The following is a 13037-nucleotide window of genomic DNA, read 5'->3' on the forward strand; positions in this document are numbered from 1 at the left end:
ACACAAGATTAAGTCTCAATTTGGGTGCAAAATTGTATAACATGATTAATAATTGAATGATAAATTATTTTCGACCTAAATGGTGAATGTTATTTGCAATCATTAAAACTCAAAATTATATAAATGATGTATGGTTGTAATGATAATTCTTGCTTTGTATAGCACTGAATATTTATTTCAGCAAGATTTTATGGTGTAAGAGAAAGATATAATTTTATTTTCTTCAAAATAGAGAGGTATCTCAACACCACTTAATAAATGTTATATCTCTATTTCTTTTAAATGCCAGCTTTGTTACAAAGTAAATAATTTTATATGTTTCAGTATGAATAACATTGGGTTTTAAGTGAGACTGAAGAGGGTTATCTAATCATTTTGGATAAACAGGCCTTTGGTTTACCACAGATGTGTAATTTACTATGGTGTTATTTGTGCCTGGCAGTTCAGAAAATTTCCATCAACAGGCACATTAGTATGTAATCTACAGATTAGTCCAGACATGATGTATCTATGCTCCCTGTATACAAACATTTTGTTACAAGAGAAACATCTAAATTTGAAAGTTATTGGTTGAAGATCATATTATGTCTACTACAGCAGTTTTTTTTATTGGCAATTAAATCAAAACAATTTTAAAAAAGAGATATATTCAAGCATGTTGTTTATTAGTCTCATAAATCAGTTATAAAAATAACCTACAGATGCAATTATTAATATATTTCTTGAACCTGTTTGATAAAAGAACCAGTAAAGAAAAAAAGATTTCACAATCCCAGCCCACTAAAATGAGGGGTTTTACAATTAAAAAAAATCATATTGGCTTTTCTGTTGATTTCTTTGAGGCCCAGTTCATTTTTTAATACCTGTGAAGATCTTTTTGTGAAAGATCTTAAAATGAAAAAATTAAGAACTGCAGGTGTTCCTCAAATAGGTTTATTTTAATCCACAAATCTAACTATGAACCTGGACAATACTGCTTTTTTTTTTTTTGCTTGTTTTTATACCTAAGCTATACCAATAATTATCTATATCATTTTTTTTACTTTTATTTGGGTGATATCTTTTATTTATTTAATTTATTTTAGTGAGGGGAGAGAGAGAGAGAGAGAGAGAGAGAGAGAGAGAGAGAAGGGGGAAACGGCAACTCGTATATGTGCCTTAACCGGGCAAGCCTGGGGTTTTGAACCAGTGACCTCAGAGCGCCAGGTCAACGCTTTGCCCACTGTGCTACCATAGATCTGATCCCCTATCTGGTGCTCTCTTAACATTGACTCTGAGCATGCCACGGAGGTATTAGTAAATGTGAACATCCCATTAAAATGCCTTATATTTGTTCTCACAGGCTTGTGAGAAAAAACATTTTAAAAAAATATTATAACAAAATAAACATTTATTATTGGAGTTACTAGAGAATAGTATGTAAAACCCATAAATTACACATTTTTCTAATAATCTGAGATCTTATCATTTCTTTTAAATTCTTGTTTATTTATGGACAGAAGACCTAAATACATATTCTTGAAAGAGGCGTACAGATGACCAATACACATATGAAAAGATGCTCAATGTCACTGATTATGAAAAAAATGCAAATTTGAATCACAATGAGTTATTATACCTGTCAGAATAAATAAATTTAATAAATCAATAAACAACAAGCATTTGGGAAATATGGAGAAGAAGAAACCTTTGTGTGTTGTTGGTGGAAATGCAAATTTGTATAGCCACTGTGGAAAACAGTTTCTCAAATAATTAAAAATAAAACTATCATGTGACCCAGAAATTCCCCTGTTGGATATTGGTTCAAAGAAATCTAAAACACTAGTATGAAAAGATATATGTATCCCTATGTTAATTGCAACATTTTTTACAATAGCCAAGATATGGAAACAACTTAAGTGTCCATCGACAAATGAAAAAAAAAAAGTAGTAGTACATATATTCAGAGAAATATTACTCTATAAAAAGAATGACATTATGCCATTTGTGATAACATGAATGAATATAGAGGGCATTGTGCTAAGTGAAATGAGACAAATATTATATAAATTCACTTACATGTGGAAAATTGACAAATAAAACAAATAAACTCATATATGCATATAAATAACTGATGATTTCCAGATGGGAAGAGGATTCAGTGGATGTGTGAAAAAGGTGAAGGAATTAAGAAGCATAAATTGGAAGTTCAACAAACAATTACAGAATGTAAAGCAGGGGTCCCCAAACTTTTTACACAGGGGGCCAGTTCACTGTCCCTCAGACCGTTGGAGGGCCGCCACATACAGTGCTCCTCTCACTGACCACCAATGAAAGAGGTGCCCCTTCCGGAAGTTCGCCAAGGGCCGGATAAATGGCCTCAGGGGGCCAGATGCGGCCCACAGGCTGTAGTTTGGGGACCCCTGATAAAGTATAGCATAAGAAATATAGTCAATGCCTGACCAGGCTGTGGTACAGTGGATAGAGCATCAGACTGGCGCTCAGAGGACCCAGGTTCAAAACCCTGAAGTCACTAGCTTGAGCAAAGGGTCACTTGGTCTGCTATAGCCCTCCCCCCCCAGTCAAGGCACATAAGAGAAAGCAATCAATGAACAATTCAGGTGCTGCAACAAAGAACTGATGCTTCTCATCTCTCTCCCTTCCTGTCTGTCTGTCCCTCTCTCTGTCTCTTGTAGTCAATAATCACTGTGTATGGTATTAGATGGGTACTAGACTTATTGGGGTGATACTTCATAAGTTATATAAATGTCTCATCACTATATACACCAGACACTCACATAATATTGTATGTCAACTATGATTAAAATTTTTAAATAAATTTTTATTATTGTTAAATCATCCCAGAGAAAAGGCAGAGCTTTCTATAAAATTATTATTCAAGGATTTTTTATTAGAAAAACTTCAAAAAACAATATATAAACAGAAACACATACCCCTTGTGTCTTAAGTCAAAAAATTAAAGAAAAAGGATTAAGATTTAGGTATTTTCCACAGGTCAGTAGTTGTTTAAATATTTGACTAAAGTAGGGTTAGAAAAAAATCAATATGTTTGGTAGAAATGGAAATATAAAAACAGCAAAGTTAAAGGTTCAACAAGTGAAAAGTAAATGAGTCTAAGTCTAGCCATGGCAATCCCTATTTATCATAGACATTTAATTACCTCTGATAGTGTGTAATAATGGTGTGAGAAAGAGAGGCCAGATTACTAGGAGGGTTGTTTGTGCATAAGAGTAAGTCTAACACAGGGAACTCTCAAAATAACTTTGTGATGTTTTGTAGATGTTTGAGAGTCTAGCTTATTTTTATTCAAGGAGGAAAATAGTGCTTCCCCCAAAAGAAAGATCTTCAAAATAATGTGTGTTCACTAAACTACTACTGTGAACACCAGCTCTGAGCCAGATGGATTGAGCAGAACCTGCGAAGTGTACAGATACCCTATTACCCCAAGCTAAAGAGAGTTTATGAGCTCACATGTAAAGTTAGGGGGATCAGAAGGGTCAGAAATAGATCTAGAAGATCCAAATCCAGAGTAAGAAACCTTTTAAGATGCTTCTCTCTTCTTTCTCGTTTTTTCTATTAATGGCCTCATTCTGTAATGACAGAAGCTCCACAAGTTCTGATCCACAGTTTCAAGCAGTCCTAAGCTTACATTCTCTACAGTCTCACAGAAGATAGAATTCTTTCTTATTGGCATCATTTTTTTTAAATAGAAAGGGCTCTTATTAGCCCAGTTTAGATCATGTATCATCCTAAAATACAAGCAGCCTAGGAATTGGTACAGTGATTGGTTCATCTGTTTTGCCATCATGGGGACAATAAGACCATAATAGTCAACCCAAAACACATGGAGAAGAAATATATTGCTCACAAAAATTAGGGGATATTTCAAAATGAGTATGAAGCTATAAAATCTCTCCAAATTTTTGTGAGCAGTATAGTTTCACAAACAAAAGGGGAAGTTACTGTCAGAAGAGAAGATGCCCATCACAAAGAGGAAGGTAAAGCTTTAATAAAATACTACCATTAGCCTCAAACTTATTCACAATTTGGCAATAAATGCAAAAAAATTAACTGTAATACAGTGAGTGCTAAAGGCGTAATGAGCAAAGATACAGCAATACCAATTTTATTTGTACAAAGAATGGTAGTTGTCTGGGAAAGATTTCCAAAGAGGTCATTTAAATGAAGTCTTAAAACATAAAACAAAATTTAGCAAATGAAAGGAAAAAAAGGCATTCTTAGTGAAGTGGTTGAAACAGTTTTTTAAAAGATGGAAAACAGAACTGTGCATTTGGAGATCAGTCAGTGACCCAGCATTGTTTTTAACAAATGGGCCATGAGAAATAGAAAGTAGATTGAAGGAGAGAGATAAAAAAATAAAATAAAAAATAGGCTGATGTCACCTTGTAGAGGTTCTTAAATGTCACGGTCATGATTTCAGATGTTGTCAGACCAGCCAGAAACTCAACTGGTTAGCAGGTCACCTGACACTTGTGGTAAAGAAAGTGTTCTCAAATGAATAAATTGGGAGGTCCCGAGGGAATGGCAATGGCACTTCCTCTCATTCCTTCTCACTGAGAGGAGAGCCACGTGTTGTAGTTTACATGTACCCCTACCAGTGCAATTCTATCTAGCTTTGGCTACCCCAAGTGGTAGCAAAGGGCTAAATGGCTTTGTCTCGCTATTCTATTACTGCTATTTTCTGTCGCTAATAGCGTACAACAAACTAAGTGGCTTAAAATGGCATTCATTTATCATCTCACAGTTTCCATGGGTCAAGAGTCACCAGGCTGACTGCAGGAATTTGTTACTGCAGTAGGTCAAAGATAAGACTAACAATGGAAAAAGAGAGAAACTACAAAAAGAGCTGGTCTGTCACTGTTAATATGAGAACAAGCTCTTTGTCAGCAACTCTGAACAAAACGATGATTTCAAGCAGTGGAATAAAGTCTATATAACAAGAAGACTACAATATATCTTCATTGTTAAAATAGATTTTACCTTAAATACATATGGTGGCTTGGATATGAAAGTAGTGACACCATGATTAGCAAAATCGTTTAAACTAGTGTTTATTTAATTTTTATCACAACTGTTTTAAAGTTTATTTTTAGGTGTTTGCAATGTTAGTAGTTTGGAAGTAGTATAACAATTTAGTGGTCCATGGATATAATAAATAAATGAATATATATATACACATTTCTGAGGTACCTTTTTTGTTCTGGTTTTATTGTGTTGTTTTTTTTTTACTGTTGGAAGTTTGAAGGCCATATTCATAAAAAATAATAAAGCTATTGAGGACTCAGGGTCATGGGCTTGTCATGTTAAAGTTTATATTTTGGAAAATAACTTTGGTAGCAGAATGGAAAGTAGAGCTGAAGAGAACAGACCAGTTAAGTGGTTTTTGGAGTAGATTACTCACACTAGATTACTCAGACTGAATTATGGATGAAGGTAGCACAATCTTATAGTTAATATAGTTAATAAGCAACATACAATAATGCCAAGTATCTGGCAGTATCTGTGACTTTGTATTTATCCCCACAATAATTCTTTGGGGTAGATTCTATGTTGATCCTATTTTACAAAATCATTTGTTCAACAAATATTATTGAGCATTTATTAAGAGTTTAGTACTTTATTAGGGATTGAGGAAGAAATTAAAATTAAGGTCCTTTCCAAGGTCACATGACTTCTTTATACTGGCTGATACCATATTTAGGTCTATCTGATACTTTTTTTAAAAGGACAGGATGAAAGGCAGAAGAAAGAGGAGAGTAAATCATGTAATAACAGCATTATCGTAATTGCTTAAAACCAGTGATCTATCGTTGTTTAGAGGCAGTTGAAAGAAGAAAAACAACAGAGCCCTGATGAACAGCAGCATTTCAAGGGCCTTTTGATATCCTGGAAATGTAGCTTCGGCTTTATAGTAATGAGCTACTAAGAAAAAGAAAGCCATTACTTTCAAATAAAATGTTTTCTGTGCAACTTTTTGCAACCATAGCCAATTTGATTTCTAATTACACAACTAGAAGTTAACCTGCTAGTACTATCTAGGGTAAGTAATTCAAACAGAACTTTGCTACAGAAAGTAGAGTTTACTTTTGGATTCAACATTCCAAAATAATGTCATAAATGTTCCTAAAGTTGGAATTGACCTTGGATGTTCATCTTGTTCATCCTCTATTTTCATCTTTCTCCAGTGGATCTGTTAGTCAGATCTACGTAAAGATGGTTCGGATCCTGTCTCTTAGTTCTGAAATATTCCAATATAATTAAATATAGCACATTTATTAAAAATTTATGTGGTAGGCACAGTGTCTAAAAAAAGAAAACTAAATTCCCTTGGTAGTCTTTCCTTATTTAAAAAAATTATATTTGACATTGGAAAGAATTCTAAACTCTCTTCTTCTTCTTCTTCTTTTATTGTTTTATTATAAAATCTTCTTTTTTTTAAAATATAAACTCATTCCTTTAGTTGCCCTTCGTCTCAGCCTCAGATGAATAATGTTGAGTAAACCATGATCCAAATTGTAATCACTATCAAATTGAGACCATTAATTACCTGTGTGCCCTCAACCTAAGTAAAATGTAGAATGCATATAATTACTGGGATAATTCAAGCCAGAAAAAAAAAAAAAAACATTTTGCTGCACTTGCTAGACCTCTTCCTGACATTTTGATTTATATTTGCGATGGCCCAGTTCAACCTGAATACTCTTGAATTTTTTCATAATGAAAGAGAACTTAGTCCCCAATGTCTCTCAGAGGCCAACTTACTTCACCTTGGGATCAGATATTGCCTCTCACTTTAGATGGCTAATAAGTACAATAACCTTAAGTCTTTGTGATTTGGGGAGGCTACTCATATTTGTACTAATTGTGTATATAGTGCGTTTCTTATTTATTATTTTATTTTCTATTTATTTTACACCTTTTTTCTCCCTAGCAACAAATAGTTTTCAGCCCAGGATCTGCTAGTGTTGCTTGTTTTTGACAGAAAAACAAACAAACAAAAGAAAAAAATAAAAAACTTAATAATAACAATAATAAGTTTCCATTAGTTAATTCAAATATTACAATTGTCAGTCATTGTACAATTTTGCTTTAAATTTATTGGTTTATTTAAACCTTATTACAATCTTATGGAATAAATTCTATTTACACATGAGGAAACTGAGATGCAGGGATGTTTGTGTGTTAGGCTGGGTCTTCAAAAAGCAGCTGCCAATGTAAGATTAAATGTGCATAAATTTTATTAGAGGAAACATTTTTGTGGAAGAAAATATGGAAACCAGAACACAGTACAAGTCTGACTCACAACAAAGGAAAGAGTACAAGGAGGTTGGGTGAGAGCACTCTAGACTGTCTGAAGTCCAAGGAAGTTTTAGCAAAATTGTCAAAAGCCAAGAGCCAAAGTCACAAACCAAAGAGAAATGGGTCAGCCTGGTATCTCTGTCACTTTCAGTCACTGGCCAGAGCTATCCATGGAAGGCATGGCTTCGACCCAAACACAGTAAAGGTTTTTAAAGGCGATGATGAGAGCCATCAGTCAGTTAAGCTCCCTGTAGTTCTGGGAGGCGTGTTCTCATGGCTGCCACAGCTACTTAAGCAGTGAAGCTGAAATTCAACCCTGTATATCCTTGACTTTAGACACCAGCCCTTTACCTTTAAGGTTATTATATCTTTTCATAATTTTTCATTGCATATTCTCTTGCCTTTGTAATACTTTTTCAACATTTAAAAATCATAATTATGCCCTGGTCAGATAGCTCGGTTGGTTAGAGCATCGTCGCAAAGCAGAGAGGTTGCTGGTTCGATCCCGGTCAGGGCACACACAGGAACAGATCTATGTTCCTGTCTCTATCTCTCTCGCTCTCCCTCCCTTACTCTCTCACTAAAATCAGTAAATAAAAAATAAATAAAGATTAAAATTAGCATTTTTAGTTGCTTTTAAAAATAGGCTTTGCCATTCTTTTTAACATTAAGTAAATTATTTTCAATATATTTAAGACAGTAAATAATTTAATAATGCAAACAAACATCTATAATAAAACTTGTATGTCATCATAAATGATGATTCTTAATCCCCAAGCACTGTTCTCATGTGAAAAGAGTCATCATTTTACCTCAGACTTTGGATCACTTTTGCAGGCTTTATACAGGGAATAAAATAAATCATGTCGCAAAAATGTATTCCTTTCTAAACCAAATCTACAGACATTTCTGCTGAACTCAGAGCATGCGTGACATATTGGGATGTAGTTAGATGTGGGAGATGACTAACTGCTTTTCTCCATGCCTTCCCCTGATGCACCCATCAATATCTCATTATCCTACAACTTGTTCAACTCGGTCACCTTCTTAAAACATTGGTGAATCTGTTAACTCTTGCTGGGCACCAAACCACCCCAAAATGTAGTGGTTTTAATGACAAATCTTCATTTTTTTAAACTTTGATGCTTGTGAATTGACAGGGCTGAGTTAGGCTAATGTAAGCTGGACTCACCAATCTACCTGCAGCTTCGCCATATTTCTTAACTTCACAGTTTCTCAGTTTCCTCACCTCTCACATTAGGTTAACCTCTTACGGTTATTGTAATAAATTAAATAGTGTCCCCCCAAAACATTCCCATCTGTACAGAACCTCAGAATGCAATCATTTGGAAATAGTCTTTGCAGTTAAGATGAGATCATACTGGATAAGGGTGGGCTAAAAACAATGGCTAGTATCTTTCCAAGAAGAAGGAAAATTGGACATAAAGACATAGACAGAAGAAAGCAGGAGTGAGACATAGGGTAGAATGTCATATGAAAATGAAGACAGAGATGGAGTGATGAGTCTACAAGTAAAAGAATGCCAAGGACTGACAGCAACCACCTTGCAAATGCCTTGATTTCAGACTTCTAGGTTCCAGAACTATGAAAGAATATATTTCTGTTATTCTAAGCCACTCAGTTTGTAGCAATTTGTTCCAGCAGCCCTAAGAAACAAATACAGTTGTTGTGAGGATTAAGTAGTACAATTTATTTAAAGAACTTATAGCTGTGCCATAAAATTTATTTTATTTTCAGTATCACTATAAATCCAGATTGAAACTCTTAAAATATAGGCCCTGGCTGGTTGACTCAGCAATAGAGTGTTGGCCCAGTGTCGGGATGTCCTGAGTTCAATTCCAGGTCAGGGCACACAGGAAAAGCAACCATGTGCTTCTCCCCCTTTCCCTTTCCTCTATCTTTATCGCTCTCTTCCCCTCCTGCAACCATGGCTCAGTTGAAGTAAGTTGGCCCCCCGTGAAACTGAGGATGGCTCCATGGCCTCTGCTCAAGTGCCAAAATAGCTCAGTTTCCAAGCAACAGAGCAAGGCTCCAGATGGGCAGAGCTTCGCCCCATAGAGGGCTTGCAAGGTGGATCCCAGTCTGGACATAAGTGGATGTCTGTCTCCCTGCCTCCCCACTTCTCATTTAAAAAATATTTAAAAAAGAAAAACCTCTTTACATATAAATAGAATCAGGACACATTCTTACATAAAACTTTTCAGAGGCTTTTTATTGCCACACAATAGAGCCCAGAACCTTAAGATAGCTCAAAACGCCCTGAACATCATCTGACTAGACACTGGGCTCTATGTACTTCTCCCTCTGTCATTCTGTCCTCCCCAGCTATACAGACCTTCTTTCAAATCCTTGCTCTCCCCCACCGCCAATATTCTAACATGTTATTCCCTCTGTCTGGAGCTTTCTTCTCTTTTCTTTCTCAGGACATGCTCATTCTTTAGGTTTCTGTGTAAAGTCTTTTAACCCTTTGAGTAGTGAGTGTTTTTCATGCTCTCTGACCCCTGGGAGTGAGTGTTTTTGTTTTTGTTTTTCAAAAAATAAAATTAGTTCCAGTCACAGTTTTATTAACTTAAAATTATGCTTGTTTGATAACCAATTTATGGAAACAAGAACATATATTTGCCTTTTTTTAATGTTGCCTTACACATTTCTAAATAAAAATTTTATACAATCATACTGTGGAGGGTCAGGAGGCACGAGGATGTACATGAATGTTCGTACTACTCAAAGGGTTAAAGAGGCCTTTCTGATTAGAAGAGATCTCGCTGTCTTACATCCCTTAGTACCTTCTACTTCTGTCTTCAGCTACATTCATCACATTTGTGAATGGTCATTTGTATTCCTAGGTACACTGTAAGCTCTGAAAGGACAGGCTGCAATTGTCAGTACCTGGCACAGTATGAGCTACTAACTCAATAGATGTGTATTACATAAATAAATAAGATTATTTAACTACAATATAATAAATACAATAATAAACATAAAATTATGACCTCAAGGAAGAACAGATGGGTAGACTCACAGGTCACCTAGGACCAACTAAGAGTCATAGAATTTTATGATAGGAAAGTCCCTAAAGTGCATTAATTTTTGCCTCTTTCTGTATTTCATTTAGTCAGAATGAGTAACCAGAAGCCCAGTGGGGTAAAGCATTTGATCAAGGCTGAACAGCCATCCACGGCCAAACTGGAACCAAAATTCCTTTTCCTCTTCAAAGAGTCCATCCAAAACATCATGCTACTCACACTAAAGAGAGGTAGAGCCAGGAGTTTTATAAAAATAAATAAGAGATAGATAACATAACTGCAGGAATGGACCTGAGGAAAACACCAGATTTTTTTTTACTAAGGACTAAAAGAGTAGCGATGAGATGGGAGTATATTTAAATGACTCTAGGATTGCCAAATAGGGTGATTCAAAACTGATAGGAAGTGATTCACATTCCTTAAGTGCAGTGAGAGAATATATAACTAAGGGAGGAGAAGTTAAATTCCTGGAGTGTAGTGAGCGTGTGATCTGGGAGGAAAAGAGAAATTCCCTAAATTAACATAGACTACAGTAGGAACAAAGAAATTGTGAAAGACCTGTTATCTAGCAGTATCCATTCATGCCAAAATTCTACCTGCCTACTTGCCCTTCAAACCTCTCACCCACTGTCTACCTCCTTGGTTGCCATCAGAGTTAGTAAGACAACAAGAACCAGGAGTTAAGAATGAAGTTTAACACAGATAACATAGCAGAACTGTGTGTGTCAGGGTGGGGACAGGTGTCTTTGGTCAGATTCCTTTACCCCCTAATCCACAAACTCCAGTGTCAACACCAACATTAGTTTAACTCTTCCACTGTCCCAAAATGCTGCCTATTTTTCCTATACATTTTTTCGGAGTAAAAGTCCAGTTTTCCTATTCCTCTACTTACACTTCTAAGTGTGGTCACTTGTCATTTTATTGTTCTTCTCTTTATTGTGCTTCACAGATGATGGTTGGTCTTTTTTGCAATTTGAACATAAGACTCTCCACCAGCAAAGAAGATAGTGACTTGTTTTAATTGATACTATTGTATCAGAAAAGTAAGAAACAAATGTCTTGCCTCACAATCAATTAGCCAAATTACGGAGTCTTTAATTCACCACTGCGAGACTTCATGGAAACCAAATTTGTTCAAATCAATGGGGTGGGGAACACAGTTTGGGGCTAGCTTTTAAAAGGAAATTACATACTGACTGAGAAATGGGGAGGAGAGGAAGCATAGCAGTAAAACAAAGCAGTAAAACAAGCTTTCTTAGCAGCAGTTCTCAACCTGTGGGTTGCGACCCCGGTGGGGGTCGAACGACCAAAACACAGGGGTCACCTAAAGCCATCGGAAATACATATTTTATTTAAAAATGTATTGTATAATAAATATGTATTTTCTGATGCCTTTAGGCGACCCCTGTGTTTTGGTCGTTCGACCCCCGCCGGGGTCACGACCCACAGGTTGAGAACCACTGATCTATAGGGTTAATTCAGGGAGAAACATTCTGAGAACACCTGCAACTTTTCAAAGCTAGCCCAAGGCCACAGTCTGGGAAACCAGCCTCAAGGCCAAAAATAAGGAGTCTTCCATCAAAAAGAATAACATAAGAATAATAGGTATATCAGAGGGAGAAGAGAGAGAAAATGGAATGGAGAACATACTCAAACAAATAATAGATGAGAACTTCCCAAGCCTGTGGAAAGAACTAATGCCTCAAGTTCAAGAAGCAAACAGAACTCCGAGTTTTCTTAACCCCAACAAACCTACTCCAAGGCATATCATAATGAAATTGACACAAACAAACAGCAAAGAAAAAATTCTCAAGGCAGCCAGGGAAAAGAAGAATACAACATATAAAGGAAAGCCCATTAGATTATCATCAGATTTCTCAGCAGAAACTCTACAAGCTAGAAGAGAGTGGACCCCAATATTTAAAGTCCTGAAAGAGAGGAACTTTCAGCCACGAATACTATACCCATCAAAGCTATCCTTCAAATACGAAGGAGAAATAAAAACATTCACAGATACAGAAAAGATGAGGGAATTTATCATGAGAAAACCCCCATTCCAGGAATTACTAAAGGGGGTTCTCCAATCAGATACAAAGAACAAAAAAAAACAGAGCCACAAGTAAAAGCTCCAAGAAGAACACAATAAAACCAAATTTAAACTGTGACAACAACAAAAAGAAAGAGGGAAAGAAGATGGAGATTAACAGTAGCAAAGGACGATGGAGTGCAAAAGTACTCACAAAATAGTTCGCTACAATGAACAGGGTAGGGACCCTTTTCATTACTCAAAGGTAACCACCATTGAAAAAACCACCACAGAAGCACATGAGATAAAAAAGATAGCAACAGAGGAAAGATGTATGGAATACAACCAAATAAAAACAAAAGATAGAAAAACGAAAGAGAAGGATCAAACAAGACACAAAACTAACAGAAAGCAAGATATAAAATGGCAATAGGGAACTCACAAGTGTCAATAATTACACTAAATGTAAACGGATTAAACTCACCAATAAAAAGGCACAGAGTAGCAGAATGGATTAAAAAAGAAAATCCAACTGTATGCTGCCTACAGGAAACTCATCTAAGTAACAAGGATAAAAACAAATTCAAAGTGAAAGGCTGGAAAACAATACTCCAAGCAAATAACATCCAAAAAAAAGCAGGTGT

Source organism: Saccopteryx bilineata, chromosome 8 (genome assembly GCF_036850765.1).
Source record: "Saccopteryx bilineata isolate mSacBil1 chromosome 8, mSacBil1_pri_phased_curated, whole genome shotgun sequence".
Lineage (NCBI taxonomy): Eukaryota > Metazoa > Chordata > Mammalia > Chiroptera > Emballonuridae > Saccopteryx > Saccopteryx bilineata.